Here is a 23,953-nt window from a genome sequence, read left to right on the forward strand (position 1 = left end):
ACGATGTCACCTGCAAAGGCGATGCTCTTGATCTTCCGTGTCCTGGCTCCAGTGGTAACCGATTTGATTCCGAGGTTGTTCAGTGTAAGTTCCCAAGTCTTCATGAGTTTTTCAAGCACGAGATTTAAACAATAGACAAGAGGCCATCTCCTTGCCTCACACCAGTTTTGAACTTGAAACTCTGAGACAGTTCTCCTCTGAATTTTACCTTAGAGGAAGTGTATTTGAGAGTCTGTTCGATGACGGTGCATGTGATTTAATCCACTTCGAATTCTCCTACTGCATTACCTTCTCTCCCTTGTCCTACCGCTGAATTCCAGTCTCCCATCACAATTAGATTCTCATCACCTGTTACATATTGTATTAAATCTTAATATACTTAATATATTCTTTTGATTTCTTTATGTCCGCCTCCGTAGCGTAACGGTTAGTGTTATTAGCTGCCGTCCTCCGGGGCCCGGGTTCGATTCCCGGTACTGCCAGAAATTTAAGAATGGCAGGAGGGCTGGTATGTGGTTGAAATGGTACATGCAGCTCACCTCCAATGGGGGTGTGCCTGAAAAGAGCTGCACTGCCTCGGCATGAGGACACAAGTTTGCATTTCTTTATCATCCTCTGAAGTAGTAGACATATATTGATTTCTGTAATAACTTGAACAAATATGCACCATTCAATCACAATTTGGAAAATTACCTACATATAAAGGCAAATTACATATAAGTTATGTATAAACAATTCAGAATAAGTTAGTACATAATTAAATGGACTCCTGCCGGTACTTATGAATAAATACATACGACCAGAATTTCTTTTAACTGGGTAACGTATAAACCAGTTTTAACTGTAATAATGGTTATATGGCCTCATCCACTGTGTGCAGTCATTTTGATTCCATGCCATCAATGAAATTGAAATAATAAATAAGGTAGTTCAACCTATTCAATACAAATAAATACGGAATGTAGTGTTACATTCCGATTTAATTATAAGCGAAAGCAGTACCGGTTTCGACCCCAATCCGGGTCATCATTAGCCGAATAAAATGCAAAAAAACAATGCATAGGTAAGAAAGAAATTAAAGATCAAGTCCCCACAAAAACAGTTGAAGAAGCAAAATAAAACAATGGGGATAGGCACTGTAAAATTCAGAAGAAGTAGAAGGTAAGTCACTTAAAAGAAGCAAGGCGCATCTTCTGAACAGCAGCGTAGCACACGCAAAGTTTGGTATTGTCTCATAATGTTTATGAGAAGCGGGTAACAGTTAAATGAGCCAGTTTGCATACACTATCAGGCGCGAAGTCACAACACAATCCAACAAATGTGAAGATCCAAAATCGTGCAGAAGCCGAAGACGAGTAGCTCAATTGAAGTAAATTGTCAGCTCCCGAAGATCAGCACGACATATTCAACGTCAGGCACTGTGCTTTCAAACGCTGATGATGAACCAGATTGGGGTCGAAACCAGTACCGCTTCCGCTTATAATTAAATAGGAATGTAACACTACATTTCGTATTTATTTGTATTGAATAGGTTGAACTACCTTATTTATTATTTCAATTTCATTGTGATACATTTCAATACGGAACATTATGAAATTTTTATCTTTAAATCCATGCCATCCTGACAGAGAAACAGATCTCCCTTGGGCAATCTGTGAGTGAATTTTAATTAATATTGTTGGGTAACACCAAATGTGTCGCCAGAGACATTTTATATGCTGATACCATACAACATGGAGTGCCAAACAGATTATTTTCGTTCCCGTTTTTCATTCTTCTCCACAGGTGGAATTGAAGTGTATGACAAGATTCATGTTTTGTGAACACTTGTTCGCATTCAGTAAGTTGAAGATGATTTTACACAGCTACAGCTGTCATCAAACCGCCAAAATTTTATGTTTCTACGAAAATAGCTCAAAATATGACCTTATGACTATGTTTACACATGGAGGCAATGGAAGAAGGCAAGACCTGGAGAGAGGTGAAGAGGTTGGCTGGCAACAGGATCAGATGGAGATGCTTTGTTGATGCCCTATGTTCCACAAGAAACAACAGGAATTAAGTCAAGTCATTGGTCTTTGTTTGCTACGTGAGTTTCCTGCAAAGCAATCACATCAATATTGTTTTCCAGAGATAATCTTGATAAAAACTGACACTTTGATCTGCTTAGCCCTTCTATGTTGATCTGCATTATTTGAATACTTCGACCTGGTCTCCTATATTGCGTACCAGAGGTAAAATACCAGGTTATGAACTTCTAGGTGCAACATTCCATCATGCTTATGGAAGTGCAACATATATACGAAATACAGTAGAGAATGCTTCCCTGATCTCTACAAGCACAAGAGATGATGTCCATTCCATTGTAATCAAGATAGGAGATGTTACAGTCATCAATATCTATAATCCTCCTGCTACCATCTGGCCAGCAATGTCATTCAACCATACGCTCACCCAACTGTATATCTAGGTGACTTTAACAGTCACCATGAGCAATGGGGATATTCTGTGACTGATTCCAATGGAGACGCTTTGACTTCGTGGGCGGAGGAGCACAATTTCCATCTTCTTTATGACTCTAAAGATCGGCGTACTTTCAGATCAGCTGCTTGGAGGAGAGAGTATAATCCTGATTTATGCTATGTGTCTACCGACTGCAATACTGTTCCTCTACCAACCATGCGAAGAGTTCTCCCTGATTTTCCCCATAGCCAACATCGACCAGTTGTAGTGGAAATTGGAATTAAAGTTCCAATAGTATCCTCAATTCCTCATCCACGCTGGAACTTTCAGAGAGCAAATTGGATTGGCTATGCTGAACACCTTGATAAGTGCCTAGGATGGATTCCACCTGTAAAAGACAACTATGAGAGATTTATTGGTGCTATAAAAAGCACAGCAAAGAAGTTTATACCTAGAGGCTACCGAAAGGAATATATCCCTGGTTGGAATGAAAACAGTGATATTCTCTACCAAGAGTTCCTTACAACTGGTGACCCGTGCATAGCAGATGAATTAATCCACAGTCTGGATGCTGCCTGCAGGCAGAAATGGACAGAAACAGTTGTAAACCTTGACTTCAAACGCTCAAGTCGAAAAGCATGGTCCATTCTAAGAAAGCTAGGAGAGGGGTGTCGGATAGATCGAATTAGTTCTCCAGTAACTCCGGATATGGTTGCAGCACAGATTGTGAACAATTCACAAGCTCCAGAAGATCGGGATCATACTACACGGATAAAACGTGAACTGAAAACATTGAGGGCAACCATTCCAGAAGAGAGTACTTATTCCAAACCATTCACTCCACAAGATATATCAAATGCCTTACAAGGTATGAAGTCAGGCAAAGCCCCTGGGTTTGATGGCATTCACCCTGAATTTCTGTTACACTGTGGAAAATATGCTAGAATATGGCTTGCTAAATTCTACTCTGACATCCTGCAGAGAGGGTCTATCCCTCGGCTTATGAAACGGACGAAGATCATTGCTATCCTAAAACCAGGAAAATCTAACGATCAACCCAAAAATTACCGTCCAATTGCTCTTCTGAGCATAATATACAAACTTCTGGAAAGGCTAATCTATAACAGAATTAGTTCCGTAATTTTTCAAAATTTGCCTGTTGAACAAGCAGGGTTCCAACCAAACCGCAGCTGTACAGATCAGGTTTTGTCACTAACAACATTTATTGAGGCAGGCTTTCAAAAACAACTGAAAACTTCTGTGGCATTTATTGATTTGACTGCAGCTTATGACACTGTGTGGAAACAAGGACTTATCTACAAACTATTACGTGTTTTGCCATGTAAGAAGATTGCACGACTTATTGATAGCATGCTCACCAAGAGGAAGTTTCGTGTAATACTGGGAAATGGTACTAGCAGTGAGAAAACTCTAAACAATGGCCTTCCCCAAGGTTCTGTATTAGCTCCTCTGCTTTTCAACCTGTACATAGCTGATATACCTGAAACTAGCTCTAGGAAATTCGGATATGCTGATGATTGGGCTCTGGCAGTACAAGATAAATTCATGGAAAACACTGAAGAAACACTGACGGCTGATCTTACCACCTTGGGACAGTACTTTCGCAAATGGAGATTACAACTGAATCCAAATAAAAGTGAAGTTACATGTTTTCACCTTAGCAACAAAATGGCCAATAGTGAACTGAAGGTTCAGTTTGAGAACACTTGTCTTGCCCACAACAGATATCCACAATATCTAGGGATTACTCTTGACAGAACTCTGTCCTTCAAGAAACATCTTCAGAATACGGCTGCTAAGTTACGATCAAGAAACATCTTACAGAAGCTGTGTGGAACCACCTGGGGATCATTAGCATCTACCCCACGGTCTTCAGCTCTTGGTCTTGTATACTCTGCTGCAGAATACTGCTCATCAATATGGATGAACAGCAGTCACACGAAATTAATTGACACTCAGCTGAATCACACTATGCGTATGATATCAGGGACAATTAGATCTACTCCCACTTTCTGGCTACCTGTTCTATCCCATATTCCACCACCTCACCTCCGCCGAGAAAATGCTCTCCTACGAGATTATAAGAAAATAACTAACAACAGTCAGTTGCCAATTCATGGCGACATGAATGATGTTCTTATTAACAGGCTAAAATCAAGACGCCCACCTGTTAGAACAGCCAGAAACCTAGCAGACGCTAACTTTAATCTGCTTCAGGCCTGGAAGCAAGTATGGATATCCAGTGCTCCATCAGAATATCACTATCTACCATGGCTGAAAAACAAACCAGAGGGTTTTGATCTTCCACGGAAGACCTGGACAACTATCAACAGGATTCGTACTGGCCATGGCAGATGTGGCGACTCCCTCCATAAATGGGAATACTTAATTCGGCAGCGTGCAGTTGTGGTGCTGTGAAGCAAACAGTTCGGCACATTGTGGAGCAGTGTCCTCTCACTGCCTACCAGGGAAACCCAAGAGACTTTTTTCTGCTCTCACCCTTGTGTGTTGAATATGTAAATAATTTGAACCTGTAAATACTTCAAATTGTAAATATTATTTATTATTATTGTATCTGTAATGTGATGTGTTAGCCATACGCTAAATAAATAAATAAGTCAAGTCATGACCTAATGACAAAAATAGCCAAAATATGAGTTTATATGACAAAGATCACTCAGTTGTGACCATATTCACCTGATTTGCACCAAAATCCAATCAGGCAAGAAAATAGAGACAAAGAAAAAAATATGACTTTTCCTAAACATCTGAACCCTACTTATGACAATGTGCCTAGGTAGATAATCTGGGAATGCCTAGAAGGTATAGGTGTGCCAAACTTCCTGATTGATAAAGTAAAGGTGTTCTATCAAAAATGCTTTAGCTGTGTCCAAGTAGGGGATAGAAGATCAGATTGGTTTGAAATCGAAAGCAGAGTCCAGCAGGGAAGTGCCGTGTCACCACCTCTGTTCATCATCATGGATCGGATCATAAAATCTATTAATGAACATTGCAAAGAGCCTAACACTAATATTTGCATATGATGATTTGATCTGGGGAGAAAATGAAGCAGAAGTACAGGAGAAACTAAATCTTTGGAATGGCAAGTTTAAAGAATATGGACTAAACATAAGGAAAACAAAAACTGACTATAAATGGGAAAGGCACAGTTTCATACTTTTTCCTGGAGGGAACTCTGTTACAATCTGTTTCTAACTTCAAATACCTTGAAGTATCATTTCAAAAGATAACACAATACACTCAGCAGGCTTCTATGGGACATAAAGTTCCTGCACCGATCTCACAAATTGCCTCCACTGAACTCTGTATTGGGCGAGTTCTTGCCAGTTGTTCACATTCAGATGTCTACATAGCTTGAAGATTTTGTTTTTCCAGGAGCTACATGGTCTTCCCACTGGTCTTTTTTCTGTTAGTTCTTTAAAGATTCGTAAGACCATCCTATCATTTTCCATCCGTAGGAGATGACCAGCCCATTGAAGTCTTCTGGAATTGATGATGTTGATTATTCGTGCTTGCTGTGATAGTGAGTGTATTTCTTTATTTGATCTCTTATTCCAGGTTTCAGATATAGAATCAAAGTAGAGTCCAAAAATTTTCCTGTAAACTTTATTTTCGAAAACCTGCAACTGATATTCTTTTTTAGTTCAACTCCATGATTCTGAACCATAAGTTAGAACTGGCCTGATGACAGTATTGTATATTTTCAGTTTTGTATTTCTCATCAAAAATTTTGATCCAAATTGAAGCTGTAGAGAGTAGTACACCTTGTTAGAATACAGAATGCTAACTTTGATTTCCACTTCTCTTTGATTCTGTTTGCTAATCATAACTCCTAGGAACTTGAAAAGCTCAACTCGTTCAAAAGTATGTTTACCAATAATCAGAAGTGAGCGGTTCTCACTCTCGTCAATATTCCTCTTTTTTATCATGTACCAAGTCTTTTGGTCATTAATTCTGAGGCTTAATTTTTAACGCTGCCTCCTCAAGTTCAATGAACAATTTCTGTATTTCAATCTCATTTCTCCCTATGAGTACAATTCCCACACTTTCTCACTTATCATTTTGATTTTAAATATGTTATCAGTCGTGGATCTATTGCTGCAAAATCCATTTTGGTAATCATGAATGATGTTCTCTTAGTATCGTTTCAGGCGATTTAGTAGAAAAAAAGATAAAATTTTATAAGATGTGTTAACTAGAGATATTCAACGGTAATTTTGAATATTTTCTTTATCTCCTTGTTTATGCAGTGGCACTATGAGAGATTCTTTCCACTCTTCAGGCATAACTTCTTCCTGCCAAATCCTTAGGTTGAGTTGGAATATATACATTTGTATAGTACTTCTCCTCCAGATTTGATTAGTTCAGCTGGGATGTTATTACCCAAAGCTTTAATATTTTTCAGATGTTTAATACTGTTTACTACCTCCTCATAAGTAGGCTCCAGAATCAAATCATACTTAGGAGGACACAATAAACCAAACCAAAAAAGGACTTTGAAAGCTTCTCAGTTTTATTTTCTAGTGAGAAATCTACTCTGGGATAATAAAATACCCCAGAAAGCAAAATTGACCACGTTTCATATCTACTTCATTCCAGTTCTCTACCATCAATGAATGTTGGTGACCACGTGTTACATTTCTATCCGATAGGCTGTTGTGTGGAGGAGACTCTCGACAGTAAGTAGCCCTGGCCATTGCTTTATGTTGTATAGCCACAGTATTTTTCTTTAACCTCTTCTCCTTTTGTCTTTGATCTTCTCTTCTACAATCAACTGTACAAGGTAATATTTGGAATTCCACAAGGTATATCCTTGGAATGCAGTCTTTCTCCTTTTATAACTGTAACTAGCAGATCTCTATCTCTAGTCATACATTTCAGGTCTTCATTAGTTACTCCTGTTGTACATAGCATTTTAAGCATCATGCTGTAAGTCCACACTTCAAAGGTCTCATTCTTCTTTGTGTAACAATTTTCGGTGTGTACCCCTCAAGACCATACACAGTTATGAATTAGATGTAACTTTTTACAAATCTTGTTACGAGATTGACATCAAAATGTATTATGGCATATCACAAAATGCTACTTGCTGTGCAAATGAATACTCATTGAAGACATAGCCGGGCTAAGTTACTTGGTCGGTAGAGCACTGGCCTTCTGAGCCCAACTTTTCAGGTTCAATCCTGGCTCAGTCTGGTGGTATTTGAAGGCGCTGAAATATATCATTGTATCGATAGATTTACTGGCATATAAAATAACTCCTGCAAGACACAATTCTGGCACCTCAGCATCTCTGAAAACTGTAAAAGTAGTTGGTGGGGCATAAAAACAATAACATTATTAATAGTAAAAAATAATAAAATAATTTTGGAAAACATGTGTCTTGAAAAATGTCACTGAACCCTTTTCTACAGTGATTAAGTTTGTGACAGATAGAGGACATTGAGAGAAATCTGAAAAGAATATTGGCATGCTCATTTCATAGACTCAATGAACAAATTGACTTCTGATGCTGTGTCTTATTGGCAAATATGCCCTGTTTAAATCCACTCTTAGGAATATTAAACCTGTTAAAATCTGTATCTTAAAAATGTTCATTTTTGGATAGCCCCCTCCCCCCTCTTTTTTTTTTTACTTGCTTGATACTGATACAGATATATGGTGATGTACATTTGATGGATATGTGCTGTTGGAGTGTCAGCAAGTTTCTAAGTGTCTGAGGAAAGCACTGCAGTTCAAAGTTAGATGGGGAGAAAAAGCAGGGAGGGGGATTCATTCTCTGGAGTGCTGTTAAAGGCTGTCCTCTGTGTTTTAAATTGCTGCAGAGCTTCAGAAGGTAGAGATTAGAAGACAGTATGAATTCACTCCCCCCCACAGATATTTAGGTAAGAATTGAGTAATTCTACTTATTTGAAGTAATCTGTTCTTTTGCTACAGTAGATATTATATTCTTACATTGTTCAGATGCAGCTTTTTAACAGGCTCATATACGTATACATAAAAAAGTTGATGCTAGAAATTTTAAAAGTTGTAACTAGAACCCAGAAGTTCAGGCATTTACTTTTGCTAAAATAGTGAAGCAAATAAGCACTTAACATTTAGGAAATAGGCAGTAAAGTAATTACAATAGCAGGGAAGTGCCGTGTCACCACCTCTGTTCATCATCATGGATCGGATCATAAAATCTATTATAATGACAAAAAATGGGCACTAAAATAATAAAGATGCTTTAATGTAAGCTACATAACACACATCTGCATCACATTTTAGTACTTAATCTTACATCCCCCTGTGGGTGGTGATGATAGAATAATGTCAACAGTATCCCCTGTCCGTCGAAAGAGGAGGCGACTAAAAGGGGAACCAGGGCCCGTCAACTTGGAGTGTGGGTTGGCGACCGCAGTTCCCCTTGCTGAGCCGGGCGTTGCTTCCGCTTACTTGTGTCAGGTTCCTTGCTCTTACCTTTCCTGTCTGAGCTCCCTTGGTCAACTCTTGTTCTTTTCCAACCCAGACAGTATTAAATTTGCGAGGCCTAGGGAATCTTTAATTTTAGAGCTCTTTGTGGTCCTTCCCTTTCTTTTGCCGATACCTTCATTTTTTGAAGTATCGGACCTCTTCAATTTTCCTTCTGATTATTGTTATCAGAGGATGGTTAGCAGGTTGTTCTTCCTCTCAAAACAATAATTACCACCAGCACTTAATTTTACGTAGTATGGAATTGACCTGGCAGCCCTCATATAATTTATATAAATGTTATTTTTTATCTATTAAGATAAAATGAAAGCTTGCTTTATTATTTATTATTTTTAATTATTATTAATACAGTGGAATTATATAGCTTTTCTTCCTAATAATTAATTTAAATACATAAATAACAGAAGAAAATATCCACAACTTAAAACAGACAAAAAAGGGCATTAAGCTATCAACTAGGCTATGGAATCTAAAATAGTCAAAAAAGGCAAAATAATAACTGGTCCTACTGTTCCCAAACGTACGGAAACATGTTTGTCTCTATGTTGATCACAATTCAGTATTTAATTTATTTTCCACCTAGTCGACTAGGTGGAAAATAAATTAAATACTTAATTGTGAATCTATTGAAGTGCGATACGGACCATGAAGCTGATTTTATTTAATCTATGTTGTTCTTCGATATATCCACCTAACTAAAAAAAAGGCATTTTCCTAACTTCCGGGCTCTGGTTATAATGAAGAGGATTTGTATTTTTTCTGTATCACCTCAGTTTAATGATGTTGTATTGGATATTGTGTGTTGACTCTCCGTTCAAGAGGAACAAGTTATCCTCTCAGTTGCAGTTTGTGGTGCCAGTAGACAGGCAGTGAACCATTTCACCCAGGAATATGCTACTAGGGTCTACAGAGGAGGCAAGTCAGATTTTTATCATTCCAGCTTGCATGGAAACCCTTCCATACATAAGTCTCCTATCTGATCGAGATTTGGTATTACGACTTCACTAAAAGTGCTCTATTTATCCATATCAAAATTAGATGCCGTGTCGTATATTTAGCACCTGTTTTGGAGTGTCAGTTTGCTCATTTAAGCACCGCATAGACAGGAGTGAGCAGCGGTGCGGCCAGCCAGTTTGTGTGTCACACTCTCACACTTTCTCTTTTGTACACACATTACTTCCCCACATATACCTGCTTCCTGCCGCTCCTGTATAAAGCTGCAAAAAACTATTTAAAATAGTTTTTTAATAGCTTTAGACAAGCCAGTACAGGAACAAGTATGAATACCTATTATGGTTAAGTTTATCAACACTTCTGTCTATGTGTTGTTTAAATGAGCAAAATTTGACAACCCAAAACAGGTGCTAAATATACGACTGGGCATCTAATTTTGATAAAGCTGAATAAAGCTTTCCTACTAAAGTTGTTGTACCAAACCTCAATCAGATCGGTGACTTACAGTTGGGTTTCGTTGTTAGTGAACTATATCTAACTTTGATATTAGATTATAAATTCTTAAATGTGTTTTTCTACCATAAATGCTTAATAATAATAATAATAATAATAATAATAATAATAATAATAATAATAATAATAATAATAATAATAATAGATGGGGGGATGCCTAGCCTGTTCGCTTTTCCCGAAAGAAGGTGATTTGGAAAGATCAGGAAGCCAAAAGATTTAAGAACCAGGATTTCCATGTCTGGAGAGGCACATGGTCCTCAGGTTCACTCAACGTACACCAGAAGTAGTACCACGTTAAATCCTGGGGGTAAAGGTGGCTGGACATAGACCTATCCCACTTAGTGCCAAGGTTATGTATAGTGGAAGCAGTTATAGAGATGACTTTGCTGGCTTTCAGAGATGTCATTGGAATGTTAAACAACTCCAGTCCTGCACTTGAAAGGACATTAAACAGATAACAACTGTGAACTTATTTTGTGACAGTTTATATTTTTCTCCCCTCTCAAGGTGGTGATGTTACCCTATGTTTGTATTTTGTGTGCTATGTTTCGATCACAGACTATTATGCTTGCTTGTTCCAGGTGGGTTCCTTTGCCCGTCAGAATACTTATGCTGCGACTGGTTTTGTTGGGGGTTTTTTCTTGGGGATCGCCTGTTCCTAAAGCACTGCATAGTAACCCAAGCTCAAACATTGCCCTTAATTTCTTAGTTTGCTTAGGTAAGATGTTGTCTTCTTTCTTTTCAGTTAGTTTTATGTACATAATAGCATGCTATGTGATATCAGTAACAAATAGGAAGTGTGTGTTTTTTTTTTTTTTTTTTAGAGCAACACTGCTAGGTTTTTAGCATGTTTGTGGCTGTATACTGATTTGGTAAAAGGTAATGCTTATTTAAGGTATTTGTTAAGTAGTTTTAATAGACTGTAGCAAGTGTAAAGCTTTCTAGTGTGAACATAACTACTTGAGAGTTGATAGATTTAGTTCCTCTTTGAGTTGGGTATAGGGAGAGAGAAATATGAAAAGGATCACATAATAGGATGAACACAATGACAGGACAGTGTGGGAAGAGGGAACATTAAAAGAAATATCACACAAAAGTCAAGGACAATCTCATCTTCTAATAGGTTTTCTCCTCATCAATCCCAGTACTTCTAAATCCATTTCTTCTAAGCCCCTGACAAGCTTGTTTCTGCTTCTTGGCTTCTTCAGGGGGGCAGGATTCAACATTCATGGAGAAGCCATCCTGACATATCTTCAGTCTTCATGTGGGGTGTGAGATAAGAAGAAAGTGGGATAAACATGGAAAAACAAAAACATAAAATGAGGATAAATGCAGGTAGCATAATCTATGAACTTGTCACTTGTTTATTCCTTTTCATTATTTAGTTACTCTCTACATAACCTTCCATTCTAAATTGAATTTTCTTTTTCCATTTTTATCAAGAAGCCTTTTATTTCATTGGGAACCTCTAGCGATGAACAAGCGCATGGGGGGGGATATGTGATCAGTAGACTTGCTTGAGGAATGTGGATTTAAAGCTATTTGGTAGTTGCATCTATGACTGAACAGACTAGAAACATATACAACCAAGGCTATGAAATTACTAGGCATTCTCTATCGCTTCACAGAAATTTCTGACCCCATTGCTCTTCGTCACTTCTTCCTCACGATCGTTCAACCTCTCTTAAACTACTGCTCTCCGATTTGGACAACAGCCGCCCCCTCCAATACTAAGCAGTTAGACAGAGCAGTGTCCTTCTTTGCTGCAATTGTAAGGAACAGAAACCCCAAGCTCAGAAATCTGTCTACGCAGCAGGTATTAATGGCAATTAATATGTCACCGCTGCACATCAGGCGACAGGTAGCTGACCTGAGTTTCCTCCACGAGATCTTAAATGGACATTACTGCTCGGAACATCTTGTTTCTCTTTTCTCTCTCCGCGTTCCTTCCCGCTTCACCAGAACCAAAGACCTTCTCCACATTCCCCACACTCAGCACTCAATACTTCAACGATCTTTCCTCATCCGCCTCCCAACACTCTTTAACAATATTAATAGGAGACAAGAGCTTGATATAGCATCAAATAAAAGTGTATTCGAGAGGTGTGTAAATAGTATCTTAAAGATAAGTTGATGTGAAGGGATTATACCGCCATCTTGACCCACGACGACTTGGCTATGAACATGGACATTCTCATGGTTTTCGATTTGGACAGTTATTAGTAGGATGTGTACCTGATCTTGTTATATTTTGTTATGTTTGTTATATTTTATTATGAAAGTTTACGTTTGTTAAATAGTCTGTTGACAGTGCAAGTGAAATTTGCTCAGTGTAGCTGTATCTTGTGCTTCGTGAATAAATAAATAAATAAATAAATAAACCTCACATGAGGAGGGGGCTAGAGAAGGTGCCTTGAACATAGTCAGCCGCTTTCATTACTGATTGGATAACCACACCCAAAAGTATCACTTTCAGTGCGGTCAAGAAAGTAAAATACTGTATTTTGCAATGTGGAACATCAGAAGCCTAATATATCGAGTAGGAATTGCCATTAAGAACAGTCTCCTTGATATTCTGCCTGAGCTTCCAACAGGATGGAATGAATGACTAATGGCTTTAAGACTCTGGCTGAGTGGCAATCAACATGCCACAGGATCAGTACATATGCCCCATCTTTCAAAGTGGAAATGAAACTAAGGAGATTTTTGCTCAGACATGGATGCCATATTGTTAAACATCAATTAGTGACATAAAATCATTCTTGTCAGTGATTTCATTGCTACAGTGAAGAAGGATTACCAAGTGTGGAACATTGTCATTGGCGGGGAGGGAGTAGGCTAAGAAAATTCCAATGGAGTCAGACTGCTCCAAGTGTGCTCAGCATGGACTAATCATTACTAGTGCCATATTCCATTAAGTGGGATTGCTTCAAAATACCATGGCAGCATCTGAGGTCAATGCATTGGCATCTCATAGATTATTGTGATAGTCTGCAGAAGTAATGTACAGTAGTTTCTTATCACAAGAGCTATGGTAGAAGCAGATGACTGTTGAATGGATCACACACTCATTAGATCTATGATGTGCATTTCTTCCTGATCAGAGGAGAAAACAAACAAGAACAAAAACTGTAGGTGTGCTTTTGATATTGAGAAATTTACTGTCGTTTGGAAGATACAACAGTGCAGAGAGCTGCTCCATCAAAATCTGCCAAACAACTATCCTCCAGCTGTAACGCAGCACTGGGAGATCTTGAAAACAGTCATTTAAGATGCTTGTAAAGAAACTCTAGGATACTAGATTAGAAAACATCAGGACTTGTTTTACTTCTGATACAGGGAATAGAAAGGGCTTGCAAGCATGGGGAAATGATAAAGAACGTGTAAGCTGAAAAAGAGATATTCCATCTTACCAAAGCAAAGGTCCAGCGAAGAATTCGTGCAATTAAGAAATAATGGTAGACATCCGAGTCTAAAGATGTGCAAAATCTGGCTGGCAAAGATACAAATTTCTTTTTCCAGGCCACCAAAGCAGTTTATGGCTTATGATGAAAATCCATTCTGGTCAAAAATAAAAATATATGCCTTAAAGGTCAGTATTCTGTTATGAATAGATGGAGAAAACACTTTGAGTAATTGAATAAGATTCGGCTTTGTACCAACTGATAGGGAATCTGCCACCTGGGAGACAGCCCTAAATGCAAATCAATGATAACCGATAGATTGACTGATATATTGGTGATATTCCCTGATAGTTGCTGCAGTTTGCTTGACCTCCTGTCTTGCAAATACAAACTACTAGGCTATTTCTCAAAATCAGGTGGGATTCCTTCAGTGCTCCAAAGTTTAAGAATTGCTCATGAAAATGCTTTGCCAGTTATTCACTTCCTTTTTGGAGCACTTCAGCTGGTATTCCATTAAGACCTGTGCCACTTTGCTCGACTAACTGCGATCTTGACTTCATCTAATGTTGATACAAAGCCTGATGATGTCATTGTTGCACAGACAGAGAATAACCCAACATAGAATTAACCATGCAGATTCATTGTTCGTCAGCTTGAAAGTTAGAGTCTTCGATAACCATGATATAAATGATGCTTGTCCAATTGCAATTGTGCTGGATGGGTCATGTGGTCTGCATGCCTGACAAAAGCTTTCCCAAACAAATGTTGTATTCTTAGCGCAGTTCATTAATCTCATATTCGCTGTTCTGTCTTCTTGTTTCCGAATTTGACTACCTATGGACCGCATTGAACTGAAGGCTTTATCTTCTTCTTCTTCTTCTTCTTCTTCTTCTTCTTCCAGAACCTCTTTATCCTTTCACTTCTGATCTTCCTTTCTTCCTCAGATATGACCAATTTAGGTCTACATTTTGGTGGTTTCTCCTGGAATGTTTTGATGCTGTCCACTCGGCTTCTAAATTCTTTTCTGTTGTGAACCATATCCATTGTAAGTCCACTTTCTATTGCATCTCTTTTTACCTCTTCCACCCACTTCGTCGAAGCTTTCAGTCCAGTGATGTACTTGAATATTTTCTTTGTTAGCCGTTTCTCATCCATTCTTTCTAGATGCTCATAGAATTTTAGCCTTCGCTTTTGCATGGTGACTGATTTTTTTGGTGTATTTGTAGAGGTCAGCATTTTTTCTATTCCTCCACTCCCCATCAGCATTTTTCTGTGGTCCTAAAATTTTCCTTAAGATTCTCCTCTCCTTTTTTTCGAGATCTTGAAGCTCACCTTTTTTATTTATTGTCAGGCTCTCTGAAGCGTAGAGACCCTCTGGCTTTAACACTGTGCTGTAGTGTCTAGGTTTCGCGTTGTAAGATATTGCTCTTTTGTTGTATCTGTTCTGGGTTAACCTGTAAGCCAATTCTGGTTTTCTAATTCTTGCCCTATTCGCCTCTTTATCCAATCCGTTAGGTTCTATCCATTCCCCTAGATATTTAAATTTCTCAGTTCTTTTTTACAGTCCCATGCTTCACTTCTAAGTGTCTACCCATTGATGTCCATATTCCATGTATTCCGTCTTCTCATATGATACTTTGAGACCTTTTTTCTCAGCAATCTCATGTAGAGTATTCAGTATAATTTGGGCATTTTCTCGGTTGCAAGCCAAGAGTGCAAGATCATCTGCGAAAGCCAAACACTTAATTTCTAAGTTCTGTCCTTTCCTCCCTAAATGTATTCCCTTTATTCCTTTCACTTTTATTCCAAGGCTTGTTCCCAGGTTCTAATGATTTTTTCTAGAACAATGTTAAAAAGAATTGATGATAGGCAGTCCCCTTGTCTGACTCCCGTTTTTATTTCAAATGGTTCAGAAATTTCACCGAAGAATTTGACTTTTGAGAAAGTTTTTGTCAGGGTTTGTTTTATTAACATTCTTGTTTTCCTGTCAATTCCGAATTCCTCTAGGACGTTAAATAGAGTCTGCCTGTCAGTTGAATCATACGCTTTCTTAAAATCAACAAATATTACCACGGTGTTCTGGCTTCTCAAAGCTCTTATTCTGAGAATGCTTTTCAGGTTAAATATTTGTTCTGTGCATGATCTTCCTTTTCGAAAACCAGCTTGGTACTCACCAATGAGATGGTCTGCTTGTTCGTCAACTCTTCATAATAGTACTTTAGAGAGTATCTTATATGTTATTGGGAGTAAGGAGATGGCTCTATAGTTATTGATGTTCGTCTGGAGACCTTTCTTGTGAAGTGGGTGTATAAGAGTACACTTCCAATCACTGGGGATCTTTTCATCTCTCCAGCTTTCTCTCTTGACGGCGTGGATTGCTTTTGCTGCAGTTTCTCCTCCGAACATCCACATTTCTGCAATAATACCATCTTCACCTGATGCTTTGTTGCTTTTAAGCTCATTTATTATTTCTTTGACCTCTTCTAGACTCGGTAGCTTGGAATCTTGGTTATCCTGAGATAGATTTTTCATATCCAATCTTTCCACAGGTTGTGCACATTTCGGCAGTATTTCGAAGTAATCTGCGAGAAATTGACAATTTTCTTCGTTGTTCGTTACTACACTACCATGCTTCCGCTTGAAACAAAAACTTGATGGCTGGTATCGCTGTAGTTCCTCTCTGAAGGTTTTGTAAAATGCTAGAGTGTTGTACTTTCGAAAAACATCTTCTATCTTATCAATCCTACTTCTGTCATAATTTCTTTTCTCTGATCGTATGATCTTAGCTGTTTTCTTCCTCTCTTCCCTGAAAGTTTCCCATCTCTCCTCGGTTTTGTTGGAATGCCACCTCTTCCATGCTTGTAGTCTTCTGTCCAAAGCTTCATCACACTTTTCATTCCACCACCTGTGTTTTCGTTTCCTCGCTGGATTCCCCAAACTTTCAGCTGCTTTAAACATTGAGTTTTTGATCTCTTCCCAGCTGTTCATGTTCAGCTTCGACAATTTTTCACAATATGTCCCTTTGCTTTGTTTCAGAGTATCTGCATCAATTCTAAGCTTCCTCTTGATTCTTTGTTTAGGTTTGTTTGGTTGGAATCTTACTTTAATCTCCGAGAGGTAGTGGTCCGAATCTATGTTTAAGCTTTTTCTTACCTTGACGTTCAAGATTTCCCTTCGGTTTCTGGTCGTAATAGCAATATGGTCAATCTGAAACTCCCCCAGCAACGTGTTAGGAGATGCCCATGTTTTTTTATTGTTAGGGAGTGCCTTGAAGTGTGTAGACATGAGTTTCAAGTTAAAATGTCTGCAGAAACTGATTAATCTTTCGCCATTTCTGTTTGTTCTGTTATGTGCTGGGTAGTCACCCACAATTTTCCTGTACCTTCTTTCTTTACCTATCTGAGCATTGAAATCACCAACCAAAATTTTCGCATGGTGTGGAATTTTGGACGTTGTGTCTTCAAGAATTTTCCAAAAGTCATCTACCTTCTCCGGGTTTTTCTTGTTATCGTCATTTATCGGCGCATGTGCATTTATGATCGTGTATGCTTTATTGCCAGATCTAAAGGACAGAAACGAGATCCTCTCTGTTAGTGAGGAATTTATGATGGACTCCAGAATGTTACTTTTAACCATAAAGGCCGTACCTAGGAGCGTACATTTGCGTTGTTTTTAATTGCCGTTTTCCTTTGTAAATTCTATAACCGTTAGATACCATGTGATTTTCATCAAGGTATCTTGTCTCTTGAAGTGCAAGTATGTAAATATCTCTTTCTCTCAAAACATCAGTAAGTTGTTTTAATTTTCCAACTGTTAGGAGCGTGTTGATGTTCAGTGTTCCGAGCAGATGTTTTTGCTTGGTTCATATCTTTCTTGAGGAGGTTCTGGGAAGCTGCGACTCTTCTCTGCATGACGTTCCAGGCTCTCCAGAATCCAAAGGCCTGGTTGCACCACTCACGGCGGTGGGGATTTCCGTTTCCGGCTGCCCCCTCGAATAGTCTTTCCTGAAGGTGTTTCCATTATGCCTTACATTGAAGTTAGTTGAGAGGGTAGGCATTGCCTGCCCCTCTGAATTAAAACTGAGGTTGTAAGCCCCAGAGTTTGGTTCTTCTGCCCTCTAAACAATTGGGAATCTTTCTCTTCTGCTTTACTCCAATATCATAAATAACCTCGAAAGGAAATAATTCTGCTCCCACCTTCCAGATTCTTAAAATCCTTAAATTATTATTATTATTATTATTATTATTATTATTATTATTATTATTATTATTATTATTATTATTATTATTATTATTATTACGTTATTACAACTAGACTCCTGCATCAGAGAGTACCAGGCTTGGTTTCGCAAGTCAAGGTCATGCGCCAAACAAATCCTGAACCTCAAAGCCATCATCACTTACAAAAACCTAAGTGCCTCACCCTACATGGCAACATTTGTTGACTTTCAGAAGGCCTACGATTCAGTAGATAGAGAGTCACTCTTCCAGGCAGTTGCTGAACTGGGACTAGATAAGAAAACCTTGAATCTTGTGAAAGCAACTCTTACCAACACTACAGCCAGAATCAAATTCGGAGGGGAACTGTCCGAGAGCTTTGAGATCAAAACAGGTGTTAGACAAGGGGATGGCCTATCTCCAATCCTCTTTAACTGCCTACTCGAAAAAGTCATTCGTGAGTAGACGAAAATGCTAAAGAATGACTCTGGATTGAGAATAGTCTACAAGAAAGACAAGTTAACAGTCAACTGTTTAGCCTTCGCAGATGACCTTACACTCCTGGCATCCAGTGTGGAGGAAGCTATCCATCAACTATCCTCTCTCGACCACACAGCAGCTAAAGTAGGGTTGAAGATCACCATCATCAAAACACAGTTTATCACTAACATGAGAGATGCACCCAAATCAATCCCACTGGGGGACAAAGCAGTACAAAGGACTAACTCCTTCAAATACCTAGGAGAATGAATAACCCCAAACATGAATGAAGGTCAGTCTATGAACAGCAGATGTATCAAATTGGAAAGCATCTACTACCTCTGTAAGAGTATGTAAAAATCCAAATCCCTCTCCCTTAACCTCAAAATCAGGCATTTCACTACTGCCTCAGAATGCCTAAACATGGTAATAAAACTTAGAAAACTGGAGCTGAAGGAAAGGAAGATCCTGAGAAAAATCATGGGCCCTATTAAAGAATAAGGCAAGTACAGAATCAGGCACAACAACGAACTGTACCAACAATTGGAGAGCATTACAACATCTATAAGGAAGAGGAGATTGAACTTCTATGGTCTTGTCATGAGAATGGACAATCAGATTCTCACCTCCAGAATCTTTCACACCATCTCTAGAGGGAAAGCGACTAATGCCAAGTTGGCAAGACTTGGCAGAAAAGACCTTCAAGAATTGGACATTGCTGCCAGTGAAATCTATGACAGGAATAGGTACAGAACGTTGATCAGAACATCAAACTCTCTCCAGTCACTAACAGAAAAAACAGTACATCCGGGAGGAGGTGTGAAATGGACTCAGGAGCGAAAAGTCATTCACAGTGCAAGAATGAAGGAGTACTGGTCAAAGAAGAAAGCTGCTAGAGATAAGAACCACGTGGTCCATAGCAGGCCCAAACGGAACTAAAAAATAATTACATATATATTGTTCGTTGGGGCCATCTAGGACCACGTTAAGTCTTGTTACATTTGGCAGTTTGCTTTGCTTTTTTTTGAGATCAGAATTCCCTCATTCTCTGTAAGTGGGCCAGCTTGCGTTTCTCTGTCCAGGTGGTACCCTGTCTTCTTTCCGGTTGCTTGTCTCGGTTTAGCCCATTCGTCAGTATCATTTTGTAGAAGAGATCTCTATTGAAGGTGTCTTTGGGTTTTATATATAGCATTTGAAGGTCTTCTTTGCTGTTCATAAACCAGGGCATTGTGGTTTTGGGTTTGGAGCCAAGAAAGTGAAAGATCTGTTTAGTCAGCCTTTTCTGTCCATTCGTTTGAGATGACTGTAATGTTGTGCCCGTCTCTTATGGATTGTTTCTGTAATTTTCTGTATTTTGCTGTACACTTCTTTTTTGGATTTTTTAATAATGGGTGCCATTCTTGTAATTGGATCCCACGATACTTCTGAAGATTTTGCGTTCTTTTTTCTCCAGTTCTTCGAGGAGTCCTTTATTAGCATTTAGGGGTAGGGTTTCGGCTGCATACATAACTACTGGCTTCAGGACAGTTTCATAATGATGTAGTTCAGTATTTTGGGACAGGCATTTTTTGTTGTAGATTGAGCGTGACGTTTGATAGGATATTTCAAGTTTGTGTACTCGTTCCTTAAGTGCTTCTTTGTCCAGTCCATTTTTCATTATGATCTCACCCAGATACTTAAATTTTTCTACGAGGTTGATTTTCCCGTATTTTGTCTGGAGTTTTGCTGGGGCATCTTTGATGTTAGTCCTTACGTTGCTTTTTTCAAAAGATATTTGCAAGCTAGTTTGTTCAGCAATTTCTTTTAGAAGGTCGATTTGCAACGTAGCAGTTTCTACATCGTTTGACAGAATGGCGATGTCATCAGCAAATGCTAGCCAGTCAATCATGATCCCCTTAGATTTTGTTCCCATTCTCAGAGGACTGTAATTAGCTTCTAATTATTTTGTTCGCCAGGTCCTAATCTTTGTAATAGACAAGATGTAATAGACTTATAAATAATAATAAAAAGGTCCTAATCTTTTCGAGCACACAGTTTAAAAGCATCGGAGCGAGCCCATCACCTTGTTTGATGCCAGTTTTGACCTCGAAGGAATCTGATAGGCATCGTAGGAAATTTACTTTGGAATTTGTGTCAGTCAGGGTGGCTCTAATTAATACCAGCAGATTATTATTATTATTATTATTATTATTATTATTATTATTATTATTATTATTATTATTATTATTATTATTATTATTATTATTATTATTTGCTAGTGGCTCTGTGTCGCACCGACACAGATAGGTCTTATGGCGACGATGGGATCGGAAAGGCCTAAGAGTTGGAAGGAAGCAGCCGTGGCCTTAACTAATGTACAGCCCCAGCATTTGCGTGGTGTGAAAATGGGAAACCATGGAAAACCATCTTCAGGACTGCCAACAGTGAGATTCGAACCCACTATCTCCAGGATGTAAGCTCATGCCGTGAGCACCTAACCGCGGCCAACTCGCCCGGTATATTATTATTATTATTATTATTATTATTATTATTATTATTATTATTATTATTATTAACATTTACAAATTGCACATATTTTCTTGTACATGTTTCGTCTGTAGTATTGGACTTCTTAGGCTAATATACAATGACAGAATAATTAATAATAATTTTGAGTGGCTATTTCTAGCCGAGTGCAGCCCTTGTAAGACAGACCCTCCAATGAGGGTGGGCGGCATCTGCCACGTGTAGGTTACTGTGTGTTATTGTGGTGGAATATAGTGTTATGTGGAAATAATAATTGATACATGATTAAGATATCTTTTTAAAATATCAGATATTACACATCTTTTTTTTTTTTTTTTCCATACTATTTGTTCCTTACATTAAAAATCATCTACGTAGAAATAGTCTTCTTAGACTTAAGTGTCCCAATAAAATATTGATTAGTTGAATGAAACTTAAACAGTATACATTAACTGCAGGTCCATTAAAACCGGTTTTGAATCATTGGATAGGCTTTATCTAGTATGCTCTTATGTTAAGGCTCACCGAAAGTTCTAAAATCCTTGGGCCAAATTTTCTATGTAGAGATAACTACCTACACCGAACAACATAAACATTATGTAGGTAAAAGTAGTAGTTACTCACAAAATACATTCCGTGTTATCATGTGGATCTGTTTACTATTAACCTGCTCATATGTACACTGCAACAAAGCAGCATGCAAGAACAAAATAAGTATTAAAAAATATGTGCAATTTTTAAATTTTACTAGTAGTAGTAGTAGTAATAATAATAATAATAATAATAATAATAATAATAATAATAATAATAAGTTAAAGATTTTAAGAATCTGATTGGTATTGAAGAAGGTGGAGCCAGAACTTTCAAGGTTATTATATGATATTTTGAGCTGTCACTGGGTAAACACTGTATCGGAGCTCCAAGGAAACGTTAAAGTTGTGATTAAAGCAAATGTCATGAAGTGCGACATCAGTTTTAATAACTGGGAGACATCAGCCTTAGATTGTATATCTTGGACGGCATTGTTGCATAATGGCACGTACCATTTTGAAGCAAGTCTGTGGCAGGAGACAGGAGACAATGAAGGAAGAAAAGGAAGTTCTCAGAAGAAACGGAAGGTTTCCTGTTCACCATCCCCATTATAACCAGTGCTCGTTGCAGAAAGATGTGTTCCTCCCACATTGGTGTATGCAGCCATCTCGAGACCCACAGATGAAGTTGAAAGATAAACCTACTCATGTTCAAGCATTTGCTGTTATTGGTTTCTTTGTGTGAACAAATCTTATTACAAGAGGGTAAGACTATATTTTGCATTTTCTTCTTCCATTTCAGTTGGCTCTTGAAGACAGCAATTTGCAAAGTATATTCATCAGAAGATATTATGTTGTTCCCACTGTGGCAAAGTAGCGAAAGTGATGAGCTAGGGAACCTGTAGTTCTAAAGTTTTGGTCTAGATTTTATTTATATAATGCCTACCCTCTGACAAAGTCCCACATCTACAGCTCATTCTGTATGGCTAATACACAAAACCAATCGTTAAATGTAAAAATTGATTTGACATGAGTAATCACAATTTTTTTCAGCTTTCCTAATTTTTTGACAATTTGCACATTCGTTAGTTTGCCAGAGGGGGGACGATATTTAAGTCAGAGAAGTTGAAGCCTGTGCCTCAGTCACAGGAAAACAGAACTTTGAAACTGACTATGAAAGCTTTGCCATGTGCAGTTTTAGCCTCAGTAGGCCTGGTGTGCGTGTTCTTTACATGTTGTATACCTGGCAGGTGGACATTGTAATCAGCTTGGTGCTAATTCCTGCTTGGTAGTTAGCTGTATTGTTCTAACAAATGTGGTTTCTCCTTAGGTGCTTCCAGTTGTGCTTTAAAATACATTCTGTAGCAGGCTTTGGATTGTTAATATTACAGCCAGTCAATATCAGTGTTTTAAAATTATATTGTTTACACATGTTTTGACCCTAGACGACATGGTTCTCTTGATTAATATAAGATATTTTCATATTAAGGAATGTAGTATAATTTTCAACAAGATATAAATTAACAAATTAAGAAAATAACTTAAGAAGTAACGTTAGGGAAAATAAAGCATAATAATAATAATAATAATAATAATAATAATAATCATCATCATCATCATCAATTTGCCCTTCCAACGAGCCGGGCAGGGTGTGTGAAAACGAGCGTTTTTCCAAAGTTGCCTATTCAAAAATATTTTGTTGTCCGTGACAGATTCCCAATTCCATCCTCTTCTTTCCACGTCTTCCCTCAGTTGGTCCATCCATCTTCTTCTTGGTTTTACAGCTGGTCTTCTACCTGTTATTCTCTTTTCCAAGCAACCTCATGCTATTCATTTGTTTAACATGCCCAAACCATTTAAGTCTAGATTACCTAAGTCTTTCCTCCATCCACAAACCTACTACTCTGGCATAGCAGGGGGAGAGGTGATACTCCCACGTGGCACGTCCCAGGTGGTGGATAGGGGGATCCTAACCGGCTTGCCGGTGGACTTGAGGGAAATAAAATACTTCTCGCGGACCAAACACACAACTCCCTGCGGGTGGGGGACACAGACGAAGAATACACCCACGGTATCCCTTGCCTGTTGTATGAGGCGACTCAAAGGGGCGACCACGGGATGATTGTATTAGACCCATGAAACTACTTGCGATTAGTACCACCACGTGGGGAACACCATGGGTCACTTTTACTTGCGCGTAGTACTCCTATTTTAGGTACAAAATAGGTTTGTGATTAGTAGCAACAGTGCAGGTTGCTGGCTATTACAGTACCTGTGATTAGTACCACTTTAGGAGTGACACCATGGTTCTGGTTTGCCTATGATTAGTACCCACTGTATGAGGAGGACCACGGGTTAGCGCGAGTCCCTG

The 23,953-nt window shown here is 38.5% G+C and overlaps 1 protein-coding gene across 2 annotated transcripts in view; it reads left to right on the forward strand.

Moving 5' to 3' along the window:
• Positions 1-23,953, forward strand: part of LOC136878827 (FUN14 domain-containing protein 1) — a 130,134-nt gene that overhangs the window by 22,747 nt on the left and 83,434 nt on the right. Inside the window, exon 3 of one of the 2 annotated variants that reach the window (XR_010860847.2) lies at positions 11,028-11,164. The exons of the other annotated variant lie outside the window; for it this stretch is intronic. The gene's annotated coding sequence lies outside the window, so the exon portion shown is untranslated. The remainder of the gene's footprint in view (positions 1-11,027; positions 11,165-23,953) is intronic. 2 annotated transcript variants of the gene reach the window in all.

This window comes from Anabrus simplex, chromosome 8, assembly GCF_040414725.1.
Source record: "Anabrus simplex isolate iqAnaSimp1 chromosome 8, ASM4041472v1, whole genome shotgun sequence".
In the NCBI taxonomy this organism is placed as follows: domain Eukaryota; kingdom Metazoa; phylum Arthropoda; class Insecta; order Orthoptera; family Tettigoniidae; genus Anabrus; species Anabrus simplex.